This window comes from Nansenia antarctica (genome assembly GCF_963989245.1).
Source record: "Nansenia antarctica genome assembly, chromosome: 4".
NCBI lineage: Eukaryota > Metazoa > Chordata > Actinopteri > Argentiniformes > Microstomatidae > Nansenia > Nansenia antarctica.
In genome coordinates, this window is record NC_137689.1 from 48,636,534 (window position 1) to 48,663,471 (window position 26,938).

General features: G+C 46.3%; 1 pseudogene across 1 annotated transcript; it reads right to left on the reverse strand.

Moving 5' to 3' along the window:
- Window positions 1-4,999: 4,999 nt before the first annotated feature.
- On the reverse strand, window positions 5,000-18,836 carry LOC308156035 (EH domain-containing protein 2-like; annotated as a pseudogene). The gene is made up of 10 exons: window positions 18,554-18,836; window positions 17,893-18,152; window positions 17,512-17,641; window positions 16,456-16,969; window positions 16,106-16,282; window positions 15,835-15,932; window positions 14,573-14,912; window positions 14,257-14,348; window positions 5,813-5,834; window positions 5,000-5,560 (listed from the first exon to the last, which is right to left on the reverse strand). The product of its transcript is annotated as an EH domain-containing protein 2-like (transcript).
- Between the last annotated feature and the right edge of the window lie 8,102 nt (window positions 18,837-26,938).

The window sequence follows — 26,938 nt, forward strand, 5'->3', positions numbered from 1 at the left end:
GTGAACTTTGGACATTATCGGAAAGTTTCCCAAACTTACAGGAATTTAACTTACGGGAATTCAATCAGATCAAAATCAGAATTGCTTTTGAGCAATGAAAGTGATGGTTTAGCAGTGGCTCCAACAGTGCAAACAAGCTGTCAGCCTCTGGGTTTTAGCCCCATGGCTTCGGTACTGTTAACACCCCGATGGCATTAGCTCGAATAGCTCGTGTCTTTTTCTAATGTACCAACCACAAAATGTCCTGTATGTGCGAATATAGGCTACTTGACAATACAAATAATTCTGATTCTGATTCTATTCTGAATGATACTTCAGGGTAAGGCGAGAGAATCGTGACTGTGTGGCCACTTACCTTGGGCTTGTACCCTCATCCACCACTAAAGACAAAGAGAACATTGCTGTATGTCAGTAAAAGTCAAATCTGTTTTGAAATCACAGTAGGCTAATGCTCTACTACAGGCAGTGCATTGTGTTAAATCAGACATCATAAACATAGTAATCTGACATTTAGGGTGTACGGTAAGCAGCTTACTGAGCGGTGCAACATACATTAGAAACCCAGCTGGGTAGCTTGACATGACTAAACACAGAAGTCACCTACCAGTAAGTGATGTGGATTTTGACGGCCATGTCGCAGGTTGCAGCGGCCCTGCTCTGAGAGAGGTAGTGGTTGCAAGAGGTCTTATTTAGTATAAGATTTGCCGACAATGTCGGAACACGTTTTGAAGTTATTTCCTTAAAATTAGATGTTGTTACGAAAGAAATAAGGCGGAGCGAGCTACGGAGCATTTTAATGAGGTCCCGTTACACACACGTGTTATTCTAGCCTATAGGAGAGGGGAGGAGGGGCGACTTGATTCTCTGCAGACATGCCTTCTGTGGGAACAAGAACACGGAGCAAGAATGCTCAAACGTTCAAGCGTAACATATTGATGTATATAGAAATGTGATTTCAACACAAGAAAGAAACAATTGCTAAATGCATTAATCAATCTGTCCACCCCCTAATAGCTCGAATCAAATGGTTTGGTTGAGAAATTCGATCTTCCAGTTACGTCACTTCAACCGTCACGTGATGAGAAGAGGGCTCTGGGGTGGGGTGGGATGTCCCAGGGGTAGGATGTCCCAGAGCAGGGGTCTCCAACCTTTTTTCATCCGAGAGCTACTTTGAAAAAATGTAAGTGGCCGAGAGCTACTCATATCTTATTACTTACATTCATTCACATAACGTATCAAAACACTCTGAAATTCTTCACTAGCATGCTCTGTTTCAAATGTCAATGTGTAAGCTCACTAGTAGTAGCAGTATATTCTGTATCCATATATCAATGTATCACATCACCTCCATTTACATATCAAAAGCTTATAATTGTATGGTCCACATGTGTGTAATAAGTGCATTCACCTTTTCTAGTTTTTTCAGTCAGAAAACATTAGTATTTTTTTCTTCTTTTGTCTCTTTCAAAAAAATGTGTGCATGTGTGTAATAATGCATTCACTCATTCCTACACTTGAGATGAATGTCACTGCATGGAGTCTACAAGAGTTGTGTATGCTGGAGTGTATCCACTTAGGTTCACTCTTATAGAGTAATTTAAATGCTCATCTGTCAGTCTTGTTCAGAAGTAGTAGTAGTATTTCATTACATTCATATCAGAAAAATCTGATTCTCAAAGGTATGTAGAGCCAAATAAAACAAATACTTTCAGGGCTGCTTGGTGAATATTCTTATAGTTTTCTGGGTCTACCAGGCTCCAGAAATGTTGTGAATGTTGTTGCGATTGTAGCTGGACATTATTCTGGAGCTTTATAACCTCCATCTCCATTTCTCCAGGCTTGACACTGAACAGTTCAGCTATCTGCTCTCAGTGTTTCCCCTAGGTTTGCTGCCTTGGGGAGGGGGTGGCATGGACTGTGGCATATGTGGTCTTGACTACCTGTCCACTTTCTCACCTGGTTCTTGCTCTCTCTCTTTGGTGTGCTGACACCATCCTGCTCTCTCTCCATCGCTCCTTCTCTATCCTCCTCTTTTGCTGTCAACCAAAAGGCAAACATAACAACCAGAGTATTTATAATTTAATAAGAGGTATAAATTGATCCATATCAATTCATAACATAATTCGAATTGAATATTGGGTTGCTGAAAAATAAATTGTATATCCATCTATAGAAAACAGACATTTCCAATGAGTGAGGGTTGTGCCAATGCTTCAATCCACTGTCCATGTACTGTAAATATACCATTATGGTATTACCATGAAGCCCAATTCTAGCAGAATAAGAAAGATTTATCTACTTTAAGTAAAATAATAAAGTGCCTCCAGTTAGCTCTTTAGCTGGCAAGTGTGCAGCAGACTAGCTCATCTCATCACCTCTGAGCTAGCTAGCTAGCTAGTTCTTTGACACCATGGAACTATAATCAGACACTAGTCACAATAATAACAACCTTTCTAATTAATAATAATAATTTTGCCATTTAGCAGACGCTTTTAATCCAAAGCGATTTACAATTACGAATTACAGGGACATTCCCCCTGGAGTAACTGAGGGCTAAGTGCCTTACTCAAGGGCACACTAGTAGTGGTGTGGTTTCAGGCGGGATTTGAACTCACAACCTTCCGATCACAAGTCCAACTCACAACCTTCCGATCACAAGTCCAACTCACTATCCACTAGATCACCACTAGACCACCACTGTCAGAACACTCAGCAAGTATATTTGCTAACGTTTTCAACTTGCTTACTTTCATCTGCAGACATCTCACCCTGCAAAAACTCTTGCGTCTCGCGCACGCACACTTGCAAAAAAACAAATTATTCTCCAGCGCTGGGACAGTGATGTGACGACGTGTTGACAGACGGTAGCAATTTGATTGACAGCTGATATCATTTTTTTGTGTTGGAGGGGGTGGGACATTAGTAAGGGATTGAAATTGGAAAAGGTTTCCAGGGTGATTTTTTTGGGGGAAGGCTGCATCTGTTTTACAGGTAGGTCGCGAGCGACGTGTTGGAGACCCATGTTTTAAAGGGACCTTCATGGTAAATAGTGCTAATTTTAGAACTTGCCCTACGGGCGACTCGCGTGGTCTCTGCGGGCGACCTGGTGCCCGCGGGCACTGTGTTGGCTACCCCTAGAGACATCTGTTGAGAGATCGATCGAGGTCGTGAGAATGATCGATCGAGGTGACAGACCCTTGAGAGAATTTTGACTGTTAGCAAACAAGTATAACAATTCCCACATGACTGCTAGCGGAACAATACAACCTTTACGTAGAGTAATTAGTACAGAGTCAATATTTGAACATCAATTATGAAATATGCCATACAGTTGTTACACTGGTAGATTAATAATAATAATAATTCATAAAATGTATATAGCGCTTTTCCGAGGCTCACACCTCCACAGCCCTCAGACTCAGCACTGGGTCCCCCCAGGGCTGCGTGCTAAGCCCCATCCTCTACAACCTCTACACCTACGACTTCACCCCCGTCCACCCCAGCAACTCCATCGTAAAGTTTGCAGACGACACCACCGTGGTGGGCTGTATCTCGGGGGGGGACGAGGCGGCGTACAGGGATGAGGTAGAGCAACTGAGCAAGCTGTGCAAGGTTAACAACCTGCTGCTGAACAAGTCAAAGACCCAGGAAATCATCGTAGACTTCAGGAGGAAAAAGTCAGAGATCCAGCCCCTGCTCATCGACGGAGAGAGCGTGGAGAGAGTCTCAACCCTCCGATTCCTGGGGGTGCACATGCAGGATGACCTGTCCTGGAAGGACAACACAACAGCCACCATCAAGAAGGCACAACAGCGGCTCTACATCCTGAGAGTCCTCAGGAAGGAACACAGCAAGCAGGAGATACTGGTGACCTTCTACCGCGGCGCAGTGGAGAGCATCCTCACCTACGGCATCTGCAACTGGTTCTCCAGCTGCACAACCGCGGAGAGAAATGCACTACAGAGAGTCGTGAGAACAGCCCAGAAGATCACCGGCGCCCCCCTCCCCTCTCTGGAAGAGCTGTACAACACACGCTGTCTCAGGAAGGCCTCCAAGATCTCCAGGGACCCAACCCACCCTGGGTACGAACACTTTACCCGGCTGCCCTCGAAAAGGCGGTACAGGACCATGGCCGCAAGGACAAACAGACTGAAGAACAGCTTCTACCCCAGGGCCATCCAGGCCCTGAACACAGCAAAGACCTAGGTTCTGGGCCCTGGACAGTCTGGACGGATTGATGGCAGCTGCTGGACTGAAAAAATCAGGTGTAGTGCTGAGGCACAAATATGTACATTTCAAGCCTGCAAACTGCGACACTTTAAATAAATGTGCAATAACACTATGTGCAATATGACAACCCTAGTCGTCTATCTGTACAGTATAGTATAGTGGATAGTGTACATAGCCTTTATTCATGTAAACCAGCTCCTTCCCTTCTTGTGTTTTTTTTAAAGTTTTTTTTTCTTTCCTAACACCAGGGGAGCCACCCCTCCTAAATGTCGTTGTTTGGTACCTGTACTATAGCAATGACAATAAAGACCATTACAATTCAAATTCATTCAAATTCATTCATTCAAAATTCAAATTCAAAGACGCTGATTAGTATGGTGGTAACTGAAAGCAAAGACATATGTTTTCATAGTGTGTGTGTGTGTGTGGAGGAGAAAACACTATTGAGCCTGTTGTAAAATGGTAGGCCTATATAACAATTGAATGCACATAACATTGTTAACCTTCCAAAGGAGATAACACTTTGGTTGTAATGATAGTGATTTTTATTTTTTATTAGATTTTTGTAAAACAGTTCAGATTAATATCTCAAATACGATTCAGAAAGTTGGAGGTCTACCATAACCATTGTATTAGTAACTATTAGATATACTACAGAATAAAGAGAGAATTCAGTTCATTATGTCTAGCAAATAATGAAAGGAACTGGAGGAGGGAGGCTATGAGTGGGAAACAGCTAGACAGCAAAAAGGATAGAGGTGTTTGATGTCTAAACATCTTCAGAGCGTTTCTGTAGACGTTTGGACGGGGGCACCAGGTGGGCAGGCAGCTTTTGAGGGAGTCTGTGGCCCCCCAGCTTGCCTTCAATGAGGTGGATCGCTAAGGCGAACTCCTCCTCATCCAGCATGCCATCACAGTCCACGTCAGACAGCCTCCAGATGTGACCCAGCACCGAGTTTGGCAGGTGGGAGCTGAGCATCCACTCTTTGGCCTTGGTGCCACTCAGCTTGCCCTTAACAGGACAGAGATTGTAGAATATCTCGTCACATTTTGGTTTATCTTTCCCCACCACCCACTCACTGCCTTGTTCACAGCTTTCATCGTTTTCTGTAACATCCATAAAGGGGTCCTTCTTGTAGACAGGCCTGAAAGTTCCCAGAAAGGCCCCGTCCAGCACCCCTGGCAGGGGCAGGGAACCCCCCTTCAGATCCTTCTGGTGTAGTAGGGGCGTCAGCCTGGCGATGTCAGTGGTCAGCAGCTTGTCCAGGGAGGCCATCAGGCTGGGCTTGAGAGCCTTGAACTTAGCGAAGTCTTGACCCATTAGCCGTTGCTGAGAAATTAATAAAAGTTGGAAAGTTTAGAATTCAGGATCAAATATTACTGTAAATGAGATATATTCAGTCCGGCAGGACACTTACGTCGGTTTAGTCATTATTTGAATGAAAATGATAATACATTTAAGTTTTGCGTAATTGGATGGCTCCCCTCTGTATAGCCGCCTGCCTGACGTTTAACAACAACAGAATATCACTATGGCAGGGAGCCCGTGTCTTATCAACCCCCCTGTAGGTAGGTTAAATACAGGGCGACCTAACGGGTGGAGGCTGGGGCGGTGGGTGAGATGACCAACAAGTATAACTCTCACAACCAATGGCGTCAGACTGTTTAACCATGGCTGAGCATTGCACAAACTTGACTGCTTTTAAGCGTTGTCAGATCTGCTGTTAGATCTTGGAGAAGATGAGGAAGTGTAACAGAGTTGGGAATGTATGTTTAGTTGTGGTGAATGTAGATGAGTTTCGCCGTGCTTGAGCAGCCCTGGTTGTTGTTGGAGCCCCCCTTTGGAGTTTGGGTGTACTGCAGGTCTGCGCGTTCTTTTGTCCTTCTCTTGTTGCCGTACTTATGGTGGTACTAGAACATGGCCGCCATCTTCATGGGTATGTGCGCTATGTAAAATGCTCCTCGTGTTTTGTTGTTTGTATGGAGAATCTTGTAATGTAGGGTGAAAATGTTGGTGTAGTACTGTGCTGTTTGTTTTTACATGTATTGTGATGATGTGAAACAGAACATTTATTGTATGTTATTTTGAACGCGCAGATTCACAAGAGTTGCAGAACAGAGAAGAATTGTGTTTTATATGTCTTCTCTGCAGGTATGTTGCTTCACATGTTGTTTGTAATTGTTATTTGTAATGTTTGAGGGAAATTTGTGTTCGTTCTGTAAACAAATTATCCTGACGTGAAATATACATAGACGGTGGGACTAGAACATGGCCGCCATCTTCATGGATTCACAAGAGTTGCAGAACAGAGAAGAATTGTGTTTTATATGTCTTCTCTGCAGGTCAAATAAAAGAATTGAATGAAAGAAGTTTGGCTGTTTGACCATCGTTACACTGGTGCCGTGACACGTCGATCTCAAGATCAGCTGAACGCCGATCTCCGTGGATGCTGCGTGGATGCCAGGTCTTAGTGTGATAGATCAAGTGTGGTCAGAGTATTATAGTAAATGGTCATTCAGTCTGAGGTCTGTGATTATATCAGTTTAAAAAGTGCTTTGATTGTTTTGGTTTTTATGTCCTGCTGTAACTTTATATATTTTTTTAAACATTATTATTATTATTATTTTTTTCATTCAGTAATATTACACAACGCAAGTCTGTACCACTATGGCTCAGAGGCCAGGTTTTAATGATGAGATTTTTGCCAGTCCAGTGTTGCCTATGGGGAGGGGTGCATGGGGGGCATGTCAGAGCAGAGCAGACAGTGCTGTCATAGACATTGACAGTGACAGTGACATTGACATTGACAGTGCTGTCAATAGTAGGGAGGTGGGGTGTTCCCAGTTGTTTACTGACAGTGGTAGAGGCACAGGGTCAGGTCAGGACCCAGGTTGTGCTGCTGTCGGACAGTTTACAGGGGAGGCTCCTCCCACATCCACACCCAGTGTTAATGACACTGAAGCTCTTCATCACCTTTCAGACATGATGGGTCAGCTAGGTGCTCAGATTGGCGAGTCCATTGTAACCAAGTTAATTTCAGCTGGTGTAGTTCACTCAAGTAGTATGAGCAGTGCACACCTCAACTGCACATCGCCTCCAGATCCTGTAACTGATCCTAATGTTGTTAGACAGGAGGTTCCGCGCGTTACTGTGAATGTAAAATCAGACAGGGAACCACCAATGTTCCGAGGTGATAGTTCTGATAAGTGTTCAGTCCAGGACTGGATTGACATGTCTAAAGCTTATCTGAGAAAGCAGAAATGTCCAATGCATGAACAGGCTGAGGAGATACTGGCAAGGCTGATGGGTAAGGCAAAGGATGTCGTGAGGGTTGGTTTGCGTAGCGATCAGACACTTGATGTGAAGCAGAACCCTGATCTCATCTATGATATCCTTCTCAAGTACTTCAGTGATGTGTCATCATGCCTCCCGTTGTCAGATTTCTATGCCACTCTACCCAGACCCAATGAGAACCCTGTAGACTACTGGTTGAGGATCAACAAAGCAGCTGATGTAGCTGGTGAGGGCCTTCGCAGACAAGGTAGGAGGATGGAGAACATAGGTGAAGAGGTAGCACGGATGTTTGTCAGGCATTGCTCGGACTCTGGACTATCCCGTATTCTGGAATGCAAGGCTATTGAGGAGTGGAGCTCACGAGACATACAGTTGAAGATTGATAATTACCAGAGAGAGCTGAGAGCCTCTGGCAGGACCGGTAGTTCTGTGCCATTGAAGAGCCATGCCACCGCCCTCCACACTGTGCAGTCTCATCCAGAGCCTTCGATTCAGTCTGTGTCTGAGCAGTGTTCCACCCAGTACCCCCCTGCTCCTGCCCATAGTCCAGTGTACCACACACAGTGTCTGCCTTCTACCCTCATTCCTTCCCAGGACCATGCTTTAGGCCAGCTTCCGTGCCCCTCCTCCGCGACTGCTGTGGCCCAGAACACTCAGCAATCTGAAGACAGGATTCTTGCTCGCATTATGGAGAGGCTGGAGCAGATGATGGGGAAAGTGCAGCAGCGTGACAGTGCTCCTCGTGGCGGAAGATACCAGGGTGGCGCCCGTGAGAAGGCCTGCCGAGTCTGTGATGACAGTAGACACACTACCATCTCACACTGCATGTCAGAGAGGCTGTGCTTTGTCTGTTTAGCCCCAGGTCACACAAAAGTTGAGTGTCCCACCAGGTCGTCCCGAGCACCTCAGCCTCAGGGAAACTAGGTGGCCTGTATTCAGAGGGAGAAAGTATAGGTCGCCAAGTAAACTCCCATTGTGAGGACGAATCTAGTGCTGAGACAGTGTATATAGCTCTCAAAAGCTCAAGTGATAACTCTGAAGATATTGTTTATCAGAATACGCATACAATTAGTGGTAGTGACAGCCTTTTCTACACACCTGTGACAGTTGGTAATACAGTGACTCTAAATGCTATGCTAGACAGTGGGTCTATGGCTTGTACAATGAGTAAGACGGCAGAGGGAAAGCTTAGAGAGGTTGGAGTTGCTACAGAGCATAACCAGTTCAGTTCAAATGTGGTGCTTGTTGGCTGTGGTGGTCGCCGTGTCAAGCCTGAGTCAGCTTTCAACGTGGAAATGGAGGTGTATGGCTGTAGGATTATGGTTCCCACTCTGGTAGTTGAAGGCCAGCATGATGAGTTGATACTAGGCACCAATGTTATTAAATATATCCTCCGGCAGTATAAGCAATGTGATGGCTACTGGAAGGCTGTGTCTACGCCCTGTCCTGCTGGCGATCCAGAATCTGAACAGTTTCTCTCGATGCTCGCTGGTCTGAACCGTTGGCGAGGTGACGTCATACCTGACAAGATAGGCACAGTCAGGTGCAACTCAGCCGTGTGTCTTGAGCCTGGTCGGGAGTACCTGATGTGGGGCAAGCTACCCAAGTCCACTATTGTGTCTCCTGGTAGCGCTGTGATGACAGAGCCCACATCGTGTCGCTCAGCTCCAAGAGGGGTTCTGGTGGCCAGAGTTGTTACTCCTTTGTGGGGAGACGGATGGGTTCCATTGAAGCTGATCAACTCGTCCGACAGGCCCGTCTTGGTAAGACGCAATGCTAAATTGGCCGACGTCTTCTCCTGCATTGCGCTCGAGGACATGGATGAGACCGGACCTGCTGAGGTCCCACTACTCAGTTGCTGTCAAGTAACCCCGTCCAGTGAAAATGCGGCCCGCACTGTTGATGAGGAACTGAAGTACATGGGATTGAGTGGGCTCGACATACACTCCTGTGACGTGTCTGAACAGTGTAGAAGCAAGATGGCTGACCTGGTTGTGCGCTACAAGGACATCTTCTCACGCCATCACCTGGATTGTGGAGAGGCAAAGGGCTTCATACATCGCATTCACCTCTCAGATCACAGGCCATTCCGGCTCCCATTCAGACGAGTGCCCCCCAGTCAGTATCAGAAGTTGCGCCAAGTACTGAGTGAGATGGAGGAGAAAGATATAATCAGGAAGTCAACCAGTGAATATGCATCTCCGTTGGTTCTTGTATGGAAAAAGAACGGAGATCTCCGTATCTGTACAGACTTTCGCTGGCTGAACAAGAGGACCCTGAAGGATGCTCACCCTCTCCCTCACCAGGCCGACTGCTTAGCTGCACTTGGAGGTAACTCCTTGTTTAGTACTATGGATCTAACCTCAGGGTTTTATAACATGCCACTACACGAGGATGACAGAAAGTACTCTGCCTTTACAACACCTATGGGCTTGTATGAGTATAATCGCCTCCCGCAGGGCCTCTGTAATAGTCCTGGGAGCTTCATGCGTATGATGACTAGCATTTTCGGAGACCAGAACTATCTGAGCTTACTGGTTTATCTGGATGATTTATTGGTGTACGCCCCTGATGAGAGGACAGCTCTGGAACGCTTGGAGATGGTGTTCAGTAGACTGCGTGGTCATAACCTGAAATTGGCCCCCAAGAAGTGTTTTTTTCTCTGGAAATCCGTCAAATTCCTCGGCCACATAATTAATGACAACGGTGTGTTGACTGATCCCAGCAAAGTTGAGAGCATCGCAAAGATGACAAGTGCTGACCTGATGGAAGCGGACGGTGTAACCCCCTCACAGAAACGAATCAGATCTTTCTTGGGGATGATCAATTATTACCAGCACTTTGTGCCTAGCTTCTCCGCTATTGCAAAGCCTCTCTTCTCTCTGTTGACGGGCCAGAAGAGAAAAGGGAAGGTGAAACAGTCCAAACAAAGGTCACAAAGCAGGAAGTTGAAGGTTACTGACTGGACCCCCGAAACGGAGCAGGCTTTCCAGAAGCTGAAAACGGCGCTGGTTGAGACGGCTGTCCTGGCTCACCCTGATTTCAGCCGTCCCTTCATGCTGTCAACGGACGCGTCCCTTGATGGCATCGGTGCTGTCCTGTCGCAGATCCAAGAGGGTGAAGACCGAGCGAGGCCAATCGCATTCGCCAGCAAGTCCCTCTCTCAGTCTCAGAGAAACTACCCAGCCCATCGGTTGGAATTCCTAGCCTTGAAGTGGAGTGTCTGTGACAAGTTTAGCCATTGGTTGAAGGGGCATGATTTCACTGTTTGGACGGACAATAATCCATTGACTCATATCATGACGAAGCCCAAGCTGGACTGCTGCGAGCAACGATGGGTGGCTAAGTTAGCGAGCTATAACTTCGACATCAAGTACGTGCCAGGCCCACAGAATGTTGTCGCTGATGCCTTGAGTCGTGTGCCTTTCGTCAAGCAGAGAGTCAGTCACAGATTACTTGAAGAGCCCTACAAGAATCTCCTCTCCGAAGTCCAGGATGTGTCGAGTGCTTCTATACAGGACGCCTTCCGGTCGTCCAATGATAGTGGTGACACTCCACGCCAGGCAGAGAGTTACGCTCAAAGTGTCCCATCACCTCTGCATGTCCACGCTCAGTCTATGGAGATGGATGAAGTGTATGTTGTTCTACAGTCATATGACGATCTGTGGGAGGTCGGAGCAAGAACGCGTGCTGTAGCAGTCTTGCACCATTTGCCTCAGTTAGTCCCAGGTGGTCAGGACTCACTTCCTGCTTACAGTGAGAAGGAACTCCGGGATGAACAGCTCAGAGACAGAACTCTCTCTCGAGTCTTGTACTATGTGGAGAGACATCGGAGACCCTCCAGGAGAGAGAGAGATAAGGAATCAGTCACAGTCATGAGGTACCTGAAGCACTGGGAGAAACTTGTTGTGAGCAATGGGATACTCTACAGAGTCTCGAGGGATCAAGTCGTGAAGTCAAAACGCCGCCAGTATGTGGTTCCTGAGTCTAAGAAAGTTGAAGTTCTGAGAGGTGTTCATGACCATGCCGGCCATCAAGGTCAGTTCAGGAGTCTTGGCTTGGCCAGACAGAGGTTCTTCTGGCTCAACCTCGACAGAGACGTAAGAGACTACGTCCGTAACTGCCAGCGGTGTATTGTCAGTAAGACTGTTGAACCTGCTGCGAGGGCGCCTTTGCAGAGTATCACATCAACCAGGCCACTTCAGCTGGTTTGCATTGATTTCTGGTCAGCGGAGGACTCAAGGAACAAGTCAGTTGATGTGTTAGTTGTTACTGACCATTTTACAAGAATGGCCCAGGCATTCCCCTGCAAAGATCAGTCAGCCAAACAGGTGGCGAGAGTTCTATGGGACAAGTTCTTCTGCGTCTTTGGGTTCCCAGAACGTATCCACAGCGACCAGGGAGCTAGCTTCGAGAGTCAACTAGTGAGTGAGCTGCTCAGAGTCTCCGGTGTCAGAAAGTCGCATACAACCCCGTATCACCCGATGGGTAACGGTAGTGTGGAACGTTTCAATAGAACTCTCGGTAACATGATCCGAGCGCTTGAACCAGAGGCAAAAATCAACTGGCCGAGGCGTTTGCAAACTCTGACGTTCATGTACAATAGCACAGCGCATGAGTCAACTGGCTATGCACCTTTCTATCTGATGTTCGGGCGTACTCCTCGTCTCCCTGTCGATATACTCTTCCGGACAGTCCTGAATGATCCAGCTGTGGTCAGCTACGACAAGTATGTGATGTCTCTCACGAAGGATCTGAGAGAAGCTATGGTCATAGCCCAGGAACATGTCATAAAAGAACAGCACCGTCACACAGAGCTCTACAACAGACGAGTGAAAGGGCCCACCATTGATGTCGGAGACCGTGTGCTGTTGGCGAACAAGAGAGAGAGAGGAAAGAGAAAGGTGGCTGACCGTTGGGAGTCTACTGTATACACTGTGGTGGATAGGAACTCTGAGACTCACACATATAGGATACAAGACACTGTCACTGGACGAGAGAAGGTAGTCCACCGTAATCTATTGTTGTTGGTGAACTTTCTGCCGGTGTATGATACGAGTGTGATCTCTGACCCAGTTTCATCCCTGTCTGCTGTTCATACATCAAATGAGCCAAGTGACATGTCCGTGTCGGAAGTGGAACAGGATTCCTTGCCTGGGGAAGTGAGTAGAGGAACCGCGTTCGAGTCGGAGAGAGTGGATTCCTGTCCTGGGAGTGAGGGAGGGGAGGTTGAAGACATGGAGTATGGGGGAAGAGCTGTTCGGGAGAGGGATGTTCCCTTGACTGTTCCAGAGCCCAAGGATCCCAAGGGAAGAACCCTAGAGTGGGTCACCCAGTTACCATTCCCTGACCACTCACGGACAGAGGCTACTAACACTGTAGTGTCTTCAGTCTCGTTTGCCCCTCAGAGGGTCCCCGAGCAGATGGCTGAGGAGCAAATGGTAGATCAGTCCATTAACTCTGATTCTAGATTTGTGGTTAGCGCTGATGATTGTACTGATGTTTCTGGTAACACGAATCAGATAGATGATGCTAGTGACACACAGCGTACTGACACTCTAGCTTCTGTTACACAGTGTGAACATCCTAGTACAGTCACACAGGTCAAGTCCAAGTTTGGTCGCCTTATCAAACCAGTTGACAGATTGATTTATACTATGTCAGGACAAGACATTATCCAAGACACTAAGTCAAACATTCGAGCTGTTTGTAGGTCAGTGTTTCAGGCTTTCCACAGTTAGATAAGCCGAAGCTCAGTTCAGTGCATGTATACACTGTGCACACTGACATCCTATGACATATAGGTTTGTTCGTTATTCTGATTGTTTCATAAGAGGTTGTGGCCTCTTGAAGGCTAGTAATACACAGTGAAAAAAAAAAAGGGTCTTGTGGGGTGTAGAACGCATCCTACCGCCAGTAGTTGGTTGGAGAGATAGGTTACCTCTCTTTCCACTTCATCCTTATAGGATACTTTTCAAGTTGGCTGTCCTGTCCTTTGGCGGCCCTATGTAATAGTGTAAAAAGTAAAAAGTAGTGTTTAAATGTATAGTTGCTGCTCAAGGTTGGCGAAATTCAGGGGAGGTGGGTGTAACAGAGTTGGGAATGTATGTTTAGTTGTGGTGAATGTAGATGAGTTTCGCCGTGCTTGAGCAGCCCTGGTTGTTGTTGGAGCCCCCCTTTGGAGTTTGGGTGTACTGCAGGTCTGCGCGTTCTTTTGTCCTTCTCTTGTTGCCGTACTTACGGTGGTACTAGAACATGGCCGCCATCTTCATGGGTATGTGCGCTATGTAAAATGCTCCTCGTGTTTTGTTGTTTGTATGGAGAATCTTGTAATGTAGGGTGAAAATGTTGGTGTAGTACTGTGCTGTTTGTTTTTACATGTATTGTGATGATGTGAAACAGAACATTTATTGTATGTTATTTTGAACGCGCAGATTCACAAGAGTTGCAGAACAGAGAAGAATTGTGTTTTATATGTCTTCTCTGCAGGTATGTTGCTTCACATGTTGTTTGTAATTGTTATTTGTAATGTTTGAGGGAAATTTGTGTTCGTTCTGTAAACAAATTATCCTGACGTGAAATATACATAGACGGTGGGACTAGAACATGGCCGCCATCTTCATGGATTCACAAGAGTTGCAGAACAGAGAAGAATTGTGTTTTATATGTCTTCTCTGCAGGTCAAATAAAAGAATTGAATGAAAGAAGTTTGGCTGTTTGACCATCGTTACAGAAGCTCGTATATCAGTTTATGTTTCTTGTTCTCCTTGCAGAAGATTGTAGGCATCTCCTGCTTCAGATAGCTGATGATATGTGCATGAGCCTAGGATGTGGACAGAGATGGAGAGAAATCATGTCTTAGCTGTACATCAGAGTCTACAGCGTCTAGCATTTGTGGCCACCACATCTAAAAACAATGTATCGTAAGTAAATGCAGCTCTCCAAAATAAGGTCACATACATGTAAATGCTTTGATGACCCTTGAAAGTTATTAATGAAGTTAATTCAGATCTAATTCAAAGAACAAGGTCCATAAGTGTGCCTCACCCTAACTAAGCGTGCCCTCTTAACTAGATCATTGAGTTTCCGTATGGCAGCGTTGCAGGGCAAGCTCCTGATGTCTGCAAGAAGATCCTCCTCCTCAAACTCCAGCAGCTGATGATGGTCAGACAGCAGGCGTGGCTCCGACCATAAGGAGCTGATGTACACCCGGAGTCAACCGTGTCTGCCTTATTCAGGACCACGTGCAGCTTGTCTTCATTGCCACGCAGGGCCCCAAAGGCACGAGTGAGCTCATCAGAGAACTCCAGTTTATGAGCATCAAACAGGAGGATGATGCGATCTACGCGCTCTGCAAACCAGCGCAGCACCGCAGGGAAGTCATATCCTGAGGAAGGAGAGGACAGCTGTTTTATTAACACATTAAGAAATACACGTTATGCATATTGGCATGATTATAGAAATACTATTGTGGTTTATTGGCTGCTGAATAAAAACCAGTCATGTCTGCCACTCTGTGCCACTGCTACAAAATATATAGAAGAAGTGTAATATGTCAACTTATACAACAATTAGTTCCGACTAAGTAATTTGATTGGACAAGAGGCATTCCATGAGTGCCGATATACAGTATAACAGCACTGGGACTTTTAACTACATGAAACTTTTAACTTTTAACTACTCCACCGCACAGATGTTCTACTAAATGACCATTAATTAGACTACATTGTTTGTGTTCAGGTTACTAGGCAACAGTCCATTTGAAGTTCAGTTGCGGAACAATTTTTTGTTTATTTTTATGATTAAACAAAGAAATCATAATCTGTTGTCGCTTATTATTGTTAACTAATAAATGGCACTGTAGAACTGTTGAATAAAAGCAATATCACACTCAAGGTCGTGCTGTTACACTGAATCGAATCACAGCTGTGCTGATATTCAGTATAACAGCACTCCCTCTCGTGTGATATTGCTTAAATGTCTTTTCCTTGTCATCCTCAACATTCCTTTTGTTTGAGAGGCAGGGTCCAGCACCAGCCACATCTCCACAGGCATACAACATATGACCACGCCTCTTATTTCTGTTTCATGACTATGATCTCACTCAATCTTCTGCATCAGGCCTTCCTCTTCTAGGGGAAATGACCAGCAGGATACACATGCAATACTGTCATCATTGTTTCTGTTCAAACAACTGGTTTTAACTGATTTAGATTAAATATATTGTGTTATTTAATGCTCAATTCCCTTCAGACAAACATTAGGGTTCCCTCCCATCATCCATTCAATTTTGCTCTCATGCATCTCACCTCGACTCAATCTCCTTTTTGTCCCAGTTAAGATGCCTTGTGTATCGATAATGCTAATACTCTCTAGGACCTGATTTGGCAGCTGGGCACAGTGGGACCTTGGGAAAAAGAACTAAAGCTTAACAACAATATTATGTACATTGACATGTTTTTTCTCCTTTCAATAGTACTAGTTCACTCAGAGTTTTCTAGTCTGTTATCCTGGTCTGCATTCTGCATTGTTGATTTTGATTTAGAATTTTTAATCAACATTGCCTCTTTATCTCATTACCTGTTGAGGAAGGTGTTTCCAAAAGGGTTGAGTTTGCGAAACGGTTTATTTGGATCTACAGTAAGGGCATTTCCTGGGATTATTCCCTCCACCTCCCCATGCATGATGGCAGTGAAGCAGTCTGTAGTGGGTTCTGGTCCAACTCGACTCCCTGGAAACTCTTGGTCTAAGAGATACCTTACGCACGCACGCACACACACACACACACACACACACACACACACACACACACACACACACACACACACACATACAGTAAAAAGTCAATCACATCTAGCAGATACTTATGCAAGGCATGTTTCTTTGCCAGGCTTGAGCTACTGATTAGTGTAAATAACAGTGTTCGTTACCTGATGAAAGAAGTCTTTCCTGTTGAATACTGACCCATCACCAGCACCATGGGTTTGTTGTCAAAGTCTGCATCTTCAAGGGTGGAGGAGTGAAAATGATGGAAGCTGTAATACTTCACTATGGGCAGCATGTTACGGCCTGAATGATGAATCAAGTGGTCAAATGTGGCGGCCACAACGAAGATGTTGATCATATCCCTCAGCACATCGTTAACCAACTCCTGGAAAACCCCGGGTGCGTTGGATAGGCCGAAGGGCATCACAAGGTATTCAAAGTGACCCAGGTGGGTGTTGAAACCGGTCTTCCACTCGTCCCCCTTCTTGACCCTAACTAAGTGATAGGCGTTCCGAAGGTCAAGCTTGGTGAACACCCGGGCGTGAGTGAGTGGCTCGAAAGTGGAACTCATAAGGGGGAGTGGGTACTTATTTTTAATGGTGATATCATTCAATTTACGAAAATCAATACAGGGCCTCAGGCTACCATCCTTCTTCGCCACAAAGAAGAAGCCCGCCGCTAGGGGGGAAGACGATGGTCTAATTACACCTGAGGCTAGGGACTCGAATTACGCATCACCTCCTTCTCCGGGACCGAGAGGTTGTAGAGACGACCCGTGGGAAGGGCTGCCCCGGGAAGGAGATCGATGGGACAATCATATGGCCGGTGAGGGGGAAGTGAAAGGGCTCGGTCCTTACTAAACACCAGGGCAACGTCGTGATAAACGGAGGGGACACCGGTGAGATCCGGGGGAGAGACTATGGGCCTGGGACCGCTGGACGGAGAATGGGCGGAGCGCAGACAGTTGGCATGACAAGCAATGCTCCAGCCCAAAATCCGCCCAGTGGTCCAGGAGATGTGCGGATCGTGTCTCTCCAACCACGGCTTACCTAACACTAGGGGTGCAGTGGGTGCGTGCAAAACAAGGAAGCGTGCTGTCTCCACGTGATTACCAGACAGAGTGAGGGTGAGGGATTCAGTGCTGTGAGTAATTTGACCAAGGGAACGCCCGTCAATAGCCTGGGGAGACAAGGCTCTGTCAAGGGGAACGAGTGGAATACCAGCCTGACGAGCCAGAGTAATGTCCATAAGGCATTCGTCAGCCCCAGAGTCAATGAGAGCGCTGACGGACAGGGACTCCTTACCCCAGGAAAGGGTGGCTGGGAACAGGCGGTTGAGGTCTCCGTTGGGCTGGGGGAACGAGGCACGGCTCACTAATAATCCCCCAATTAGTGAGCCGGGTCTTTTGGGCGAGCCGGGCACGTCCGGAGAACATGTCCGGGCTTCCCACAGTATAGGCACAGGTGATCCCGCATCCTCTGCTCTCTCTCCTCCTGAGACAGACGAGACCGGCCGATCTGCATAGGCTCCTCCCCCGACCCGGAGGAGAAAGGAGCTGGGGGCAGCATGGGGACACGAAGGGGCAGTGCAGAGCGGGTTACCGCAGAGCTGGGGATAGTGGGCGTACGGCTGGAACCAGGATGAAGGGGAACCATGGAGCGTGGGTTGCGCTCTCGGTGGCGCTCCCGCAGTCGCTCATCCATGAGCAGGGCCAGGGTGACTAGATCGTGGAGCGAGTGCGGACGGTCCCGGACAATAAGGTCCTTAATCGCCTCGCTCAGCCCACGCCGGTAGGCGCAACGGAGCGCCACGTCTCCCCATCCGTTGTTCGCGGCGAGGACCCGGAACTCGAGGGTGTACTCTGCAACGGACCTGGGACCCTGCAGGAGTCCTAGTAGCCTACTGGCTGCGTCCTCGCCGTCCGTGGGGTGGTCAAAAACAAAAAAGAATTCCTGACGGAAAGCCTCATAGTCTACAGTAGAGCTAGCTGGGGTTCTCGGCCAACGACTGCTATGGCCCAACTGAGTGCCTTGTCTAGCAGGAGAGACATAATAAAGGCAACCGTGGCCTCCCCCGAACCATATCTGGAGGGTTGGAATCTAAAAAGGAGCTCGCACTGGGCAAGGAACCCCCTACTTAGGTTAAACTCCCCTCCAAATGCCCTAGGGGTAACGAGGTTGGGCTCGGGTCGGGAGGGAGCTAGTTCAGGGGGAGCTGGAACTTCGGGTTGAGCACCAGGGGGAACGGGAGCCGCAGTCCCACCGGGGAGCACGTCCAGCCTCAGTTGGATAGCGGTCACTGCTGCCACCAGGGTGTTCATCTGGGCGGCGAGGGATGCGAGAACAGCGGAGGTGGCGGTGGATGAGCCCTGGAGCTCGGCGATGTTTCCTTGGACCGAGGGGAAGGCTTTGGCTAACTCGCCCTGAAGGGAGGCTAGCTGGGATGAGTGGTCTAAAACTAATTTAACTAAGGGGAGGGGAATAGACTTGGGCTCTAAAACACCGGTATGGCCGTCCGCCTGCCCTGGGGTACCGCCTTGACTCATTTTGGCTTGATCAATCTGTTACGGCCTGAATCAAGTGGTCAAATGTGGCAGTACCCCAGAACAGACAGACACAGAGACTAGGGTAATAATAATAGTATTTATTAAAAGGGGCTAGGCAGAGAATGGTCGTAGGACAAGCGGGGGTCAGGCAGGGGGGAGTAGTCGGCAGGTAAGCAGGGGTACTTAGGCAGGAGGGGGTAGTCGGCAGGCAGGCAGGGGCTTTAGGCAGGAGGGGGTAGTCGGCAGGCAGGCAGGGGCTTAGGCAGGAGGAGTAGTCGTTAGGCAGGCAGGGGCTTCGGCAGGAGGAGTAGTCGTTAGGCAGGCAGGGGCTTAGGCAGGAGGAGTAGTCGATAGGCAGGCAGGAGGGTAGGCAGGGCAGGCAGGCAGGCAGGGGGTCATTCCACTAAAGGTGGATCAGTTTAGCTGCGCTATAAATAAATGCGGCGCTCAGGCAACTCGAGATTGGAATTCAAGCCTCAGGTGATTCCTCGAACGAGGATCAGCCTTGCGTCATCAGTGTTCACAGAAGACAGGCTTACAAATCTTCGATATGGGCGCGTGCACGCAGACATAAAAAGCCCTGAAGTGTCGATCTGTCGAAATGAAGATACTCCACTCTGCAGGGGTACTACATTTGCGCAGCATTCCGAATTATTGATTTTTATGAAGACGGAAAAACAAGATGTAAAATAGTGCAATACTGCCGCAATTAACAAGGCGAGGGAAATGGTTTGGCAAGAAATTGCTGACCGATTAAATGCGTAGGTCATACTAGCCCCAGTTATTGTTATATGTTCATATTTTAATAAATGAATATTACTACTGTGGTGATATCCGCAGCAGGCTACAAACCGTCATATCGCCACAATGGCCTAGTGGTATTGACTGCTGCCATAGGATTTATTCGTCATTTTATATCAGTGGTTCGAATCCCTCTTCAGACGCACTTTTTACTGCATTTCGTTGTCTGAATCTAATCTAAAATCTTATCTAAAAAAGTATTGTAGGCTATAAAATTATGGTGCAGGCTAATTTATAAGAACTGACACGATTACAATGGTGTTTGAAACCTTTGCATGAAATCTTCGGTTAAATGTAAAAAAAAAAAAAATGAATGACTTAGTCAAGTCTCGAACTCACAACCATTGGTACTCAAGTCCGCAGCCTTAACCACTACGCCAGCCAGACCGCTGTGATAACAGTAATGCAAGTTGAGACAATTACTTCTTTTTTTTTTTTACACTTTTCTTTATTGATCTATCGATCTATCTATCACACTTTCAAAATATCAAGTTATCTATCACACAATCAAACTATCTATCGATCGATCACACTTTCAAAATATCAAATTATCTATCTATCACACAGTCAAACTATCTAATCAAACTATCTAATCTATCTATCTCATGTGAAGTGGGAACTAATATTTCCTAAAAGACACATGAGGAACTTTCGTTCAGGGTTTAGTTTCCGCCTGTGAGCCTTTTTTGACGCACGGATGACTATAGCCTGTGTTTTAGCCTGGTCGGGACCAGGCTAGTTATATCTGACTCAGAAGGAGCTCAACCAAGCAGCGAATTATTTGAGCCACATTGATGGCACCGAACGCAAGCTAACATTTTCGAGGCTTAGAACTTTATCGAGGCTTAGAACTTTATCGAGCTTTGTGGAATAGGGCCCTGGTTCGCTCCATCAAAAATAATTCCTAAATTCATTGGGCTGTTTCACTTATGTTAAACACTAATGAACATAGTTGGCTAGTGTTTTATATTATTATTAATACTACTATATTATTATTAGTATTATTGGTATCATTAGTATTATTATTGTTGTGATTATTATTATCGCTATTGTTATTATTATTGTTATTATTATTAATATTAACAATAATAATGTTATTATTATTATTATTATTATTATTATTATGTGATACCAATACCACACATTCAGATTTAGATTCTGATTCAACTTGGCATTGACCGTAAAACTACTATTCCCACAATCCCTTTTACCAGCAAAAGAAACGTCACCGAAAAACATCATGGCCGACTAGTGTGTGGATGAGTGCTAAATAGCTTTACACTTATACACTGTCTCAAATTGTCTGATCAAGGGTATGTTTTCCATTTATCGTGACATACATTTGGAGATAGGATATAATACAGCTCAACTTTTCTTGGTGTCAAAAGGAAAACCGGATAGTGCGGCCGTGCTACTGTAAGTAGATGCTCAATTATGCTAGCTAGCTAGCTGCAACTTTTAGCTATCTATCAAGCGAATACCCACATGCTGTGTTATGAAAGTGTTCCGTAGAATATTATGCAGCTTCAACTTGTATTATTCATGTATGGTGTTATGCATATATTATATTTTTATATTACTAGGTAATAATAATATATAATATAGGCCTATGCCATTTAGCACGTGAACTTAACTACGATAACGTCGTACTCGTATGCTACTAGTAGTATTACAGAATGTCACAGCTCAGCTGTCATACTACTAGTTAAATACAGCTCAGCTGTCATACTACTAGTTAAATACAGATCAGCTGTCATACTACTAGTTAAATACAGATCAGCTGTCAATCATACTACTAGTTAAATACAGATCAGCTGTCATACTACTAGTTAAATACAGCTCAGCTGTCATACTACTAGTTAAATACAGATCAGCTGTCATACTAGTTAATAAATACAGCTCAGCTGTCTTACTACTAGTTAAATACAGCCAGCTCAGCTGTCATACTACTAGTTAAATACAGATCAGCTGTCATACTACTAGTTAAATACAGCTCAGCTGTCATACTACTAGTTAAAGTAGTAAAGTGAAAAATGTTGAGATTTTTTTTCTCAATTCCTGCATTCTAGTGAATTTTCATAGTAACACTGCACTTCAGACAACCTACAACTGGTGATGGTGTCTAGGTCTTTAAGTGTTAAACAGCTGAGAGTAGTCACTGCTGTTTTTTGTGGTCTTCTTTCACACACACATCTTACCAAGTGTGTATGAACATCCTCACAAACCAACAAAGAACATGATAAAACTTACTCACTGAGCACAAATTATACTTTCCAAAGTATTAACATGCTGTGGGAATCACTGCCATGATTTCCTTTATACAGTTTGTAGCTTTTGTACTGCACTGGCAACTGGAGATTGAATGCATTCTGTTGACTCTCACGTGCCTATTGACCACGGACCGGAGATGGTTGTTATTATCACGTCCTCTTCTCTTTATGTAGGACAAAATGCTCCGCAGATCCAGGATAAGTGTTCGACCCAATGTCAGACCAGCTGGCAGAAGCCTTCCCTCGTCTCAGGACGCCCCTGAGCCAACCCAGGAGTCCCCAGCCACGGACCCCCAGACCTCCGTTGACCCAGACCAGACGGAGGTGAAGAATAGCGACACTCCTCCTGAGGCAGAGAAGCCGAGTGAAACACCCAGAGAGTAAGTCAACGCGGACACTGACCAGTTTTCACTGTCAGTCTTATTATTAAGGTTTATTCCTTTGAATGGATCGTTCTTTGTTTTAGAATTTGTCAGAACAACTGATTAAGGGACTGGTTTGATGGTCCTTCCTTGCTATGGTGTTTGATGTTTACAAAAAGTTGTGCTTCGTGGACGCTGGTCACAATACTAGCAGGGTATAAAATTACTAAATTATTACATTGTGGTCTACCCACATTAAATTTTTATCAATCAAGGTAGGTTATGCAAGGCACAGCTTACTTGTGCCCTTTCTACAACAACAACAACAACAACAACAGTATGTCATCGTTGCACCTACAGTTTCTGCTTTCCTATTGTTTTGGGGTGTAGGGATGGGGAGGACCAAAATGGTGAGGCCTCCTCTAGTGGCACCACCTCCACAGCTGGACCCCAGAGGAGGAAGCGGTTCTCTGCCATGCCAAACCTCGCCAAGCCTCGGGCAGCACCAACACTCACCCGGTCCTCTTCCCGGACAGCCAGGTCCCCTGTCAAAGCAGTCTCAGAGACCCCAACCCTACCCCCAGAAGATCCAGACGCCCCCAGACAGACTGACACCACTGTCCCACAAGGACTCCGGTCCCCAAGCCGACGGAGGCCCTCCGGGGGGGGCAAGCAGCCCAGAGCGCAATCCAAACCTAGCCACCTGTACCCGTCATCACCAGCCTCTGCGACAGCCCCTCTGGAGACAGAAGTGACTGAGGACTCATGCCCCTCACAACCGGCCCCGGAGTCAGCAGACCAACAGATGACATCGTCACAGTTCACCAAATTAGACAAAGGCAGCCTCCAATCAGATCCCACGTTAGTCACTTCCAAACAGCCACAAATCAAAGAGACTCCTCCCGCTGCATTAGAGAAAGTCCAGCCCTCCCTGATAGCGAAAGAGGCCTCAGAGATATCAGAGAGAGCCAAGACTCTTGCCTCAAGGGCTGGGATGAGTGGGCTGTCACTGGCGCCAGGGAAGTCCCGCTTAAGCAGATTGCTAAATGACCCCAAGGACCTGCAGAGACTGGCTAAGGCTCGCAAACTCAGAGAACTGCTCAAACAGGAGATGAACAAGGAGAGGGTAAGCTCACTTCAGTCCCCTACCTTTTTCACAGAGACGGGCTTGATTTCGTTATCTCAAAACCCCCCTTTTTAAAAATTATATATATTAAAATCTATTGAGTAATGGTTTTATGTTTTGAATATGCAGAAACTCAAAAAGGCCAAGATGGCCATGAAGGAGTACACAGTGGATCACTCTAAGATGACCATGAGAGACCTCATCTATTACCTGCCTGATTCCAACCCAATGGCCTCTTACCTGGAAGAGGAGCGCAGAGAGATGGAGATTGTGGTCCCACCCACACCACCAAGAGAAGAGTATGATTTCTTTATTTTTTATTTGCCATTCTACTCAAATTCCTTTTGCGGAAGCAATGCAGAGTGTGAAAGATGCAAGAGGCCTGAGTGCTTAGACAGCAGCTGAGTGTGGGCTTAAGACTGTTAGTAGTAACATAACTATCACTTTGGTTGTTGATGTCTAGTAGCCAAGTTAACTGTACTTACCCCGATATACAAACAACACACTCGCCCCCCCCCACAGATCTCCTGAGAGAGCTCAAGAGCCAGAGGTGAGTGAGCCAGTGACTCAGAGGGAGGAAGAGGAGGAGGAGGCGGTGGCAGAGGGTGACGAAGGGGATGGAGACACAGCCCAGGATGATGAGATGATGGTCCCCAGGGTGAAGGTAGCAGAGGATGGCTCGCTGATCATCGACGAGGAGAGGTCGGTAACGTTCCCCACAGTTCCTCTTGCGGGCAACTGCGTACCATTCACATAATTTGTGATCCATCTGATCTCACAGCCAGACGGATACACAGATGAATTTTCAAAAACATACAAATTGCCGTCGTTGTGTTACCTAACTTTCCCAGTTTGACGGTGGAGGTCCTGAGGGCGAAAGGGCCGAACCCCGCTGATGACGGAGACCCCATCTTTGAGCGTGGCTCCACCACCACGTATTCCAGCTTTAGGAAAGGGACCTACACCAAGCACTGGACCACCCAAGGTCTCACAAACACAACTGCAATTTCTCTTGAATGTGTGAACAATAGGTTGATCTTTTTGCCCTATCAGAACTCACCCTGCTCTATTCCTTATATCATCTTTAGTACATTTCTATTAGTTAGTGTGACTACTCTCTTTGTCTGATTCTTCGATTTTGTTTTTTTCCCCATTTACTAGAAACGGATATGTTCTTCTTGGCCATCAGCATGGTCGGCACAGACTTCTCTATGATTGGTCAGCTGTTTCCTCACCGAGCTCGCACAGAGATCAAGGTAACCCAGATAGTCATCGTAGGAGCCTCTTTAGCTATCACTGAATAGCCTCACTAATGTAGTAGTGAGTATATTGAAAAGGTCAAATAATTGTTATGGTTGTTACTCATTGTTGCGCTTATTTCTAATCTTCTAGAACAAGTTCAAGAAAGAGGAGCGAGCCAACGCCTGGAGAATAGACAAAGCATTCAGTAAGCGTCAATGTGCGACTCCCAGCTGTTATGGCACTATGTCTAGGGGTTGCCGGGGGAGCCGAACAAAAAGGTGTATGTACCCCAGCTTACTGTGGGGGGAAAACTAATAATGAACCAATAGAACTAAAGTGCAATGATTTATTAACGAAAATGGTTGTGATGATAACAATACACAAGCCACAGGAAAACAGGTAGACTATGAGCGGTGCCAACCCAGAGAAATCTAAAAATAAAGTGAAAACCCTACCAAGTGTCTATTTACAATCCTAATACCTACGTCATCCGTGACGAATGAGGAAATGTATACCCCAGGGTATCTCACCTACACACCTGTTTCTTATGGCTAGTGTGACAAAAACAACGACAAAACTATGTTCAATGTAAAACAAGAAAATGAATAGATAAACCAAGTTTACTAAACCAAAAGGAATTACTGAAATAAATGTACGTACTAGATAACACAAAGAACCTAAAACTAAGAGTCGACAACAAACAAAACCCCAAAACAGTTGACTAACAACGAGGGACAATGAGGAACATTTAAACAGACGGACAGCCCTCCAATTGGTGGAAGGGCAGCCCTCTGATTGGGCGGGATGGGAATGATTATTGATGGGAATAATTGGACAATTGACGACACCTGGATTAGAATGATAGAGCGGAGAACAGAAGGGAGGGAAACATAACAAGGACACACACGTGGACATAACAGTGCATTTGACCAGACAGCTCTCCTCCTCAGTGGTGTGACAATTCACCTCAGAAAAGCCTTCTCCTGTCCTGACAGTTGAACATTGGTTCTTTGTGGGTTGATGAGGAGGTGGGATGGGTGTGATTCTTCTTGTGGTTCTGTCCTCTACAGAGGAGAAGCGCCGGCTGGACCTGGAGTTCTTCACCAAGCTGCTGGAGAAGATACTGGACATAGAGAAGAAGAAGAGGAAGAAAAACAAATCCCCCAATGAGAAGACGGCGGCCACGAAACGCAAGAGGAAACCCAAAGGTAACCTGCTTGACTTAGCTACTGTACGTTTCGTCAGTATGTCAGTGAGCTGATTTCCTTCCTGAGTCGGCTTTAATTGAATACCCCTAAGAAAGCACTCACTCTCTCATTCCTCTCTGTGTCCGTCTTCAGATAAGAAGTCAGCCAAGAAGCTGAGTGATGTGGAGGAGGAGGAGGAACTGGAGGAGGAGGAACTGGAGGAGGACGATGATGATGTTGCTGAGTTGGACCGTGAAGAGGTGGAGGGAGAGAAGGAGAACGAGGACTTGTCTAACGAGGGAGCAAACCCTTCTGCCACCCCCAAAGGGAAACGCAGGAAGAAGGATGGCGATGGAGAGGAGTCCTCCCCTGACAAGAAGAAGCAGAGGAAGAAGAAGAGCAACAACAATAATAACAACAAACAAACAAGTGAACAAGGTGCTTCCTCAGATGAGGCCGGTGTCCCTGCTGACTCCGAGGCTGTCTCGCTCGAAGACCAGACTTCTGTGGACGGGTAATACTTGCAGTCTTAAGCCATCATGATGGTTTGTAGTAGTATATGTAATGTACATGTATTGCAACTGTTCAGTTCTTAATACGTCTGTATGTCCGTCAGGTCTGAGAAGACTGACTGCTCTGTCAAGACGGCCAAGGGGCCTGTGATCAAACCAGCCAAACTCTCACGGGGGAGAGTCCCAATGCACATTCCTAACGTGGGCAGGAGGTTTGGGCAGAAGGGGCCCCAGCCCTTCCACAAGCCAAGAGACGGGACTAGAAAGACAGGGGAGGACAGCACTGAAGAGGGGGTCTGCAAGGAACAGGTGGGTCCTTGGAAAAAAAGATGGAGCTCATATTCCGTGTGCGCGTGCGTTCATTTGGACACGAGTGTTGTCGTCTAACCGCATATTTGATTTACTTGCAGGTTGCCACGGATGAGTCACCTTCAAAGTCACCGAAGGATAAGAAGCAAACTGCTGATGTCATCTCCTCAGAGGAAGAAGACGAGCCCAGCGTTGCACCTGTCAAACCAACTAGGTACACTGAACCCTACACACAGGCTCTCACAAACTGCTGAATTTACACAGAACTCAAACAGAGTTCAAATAATAGAGTC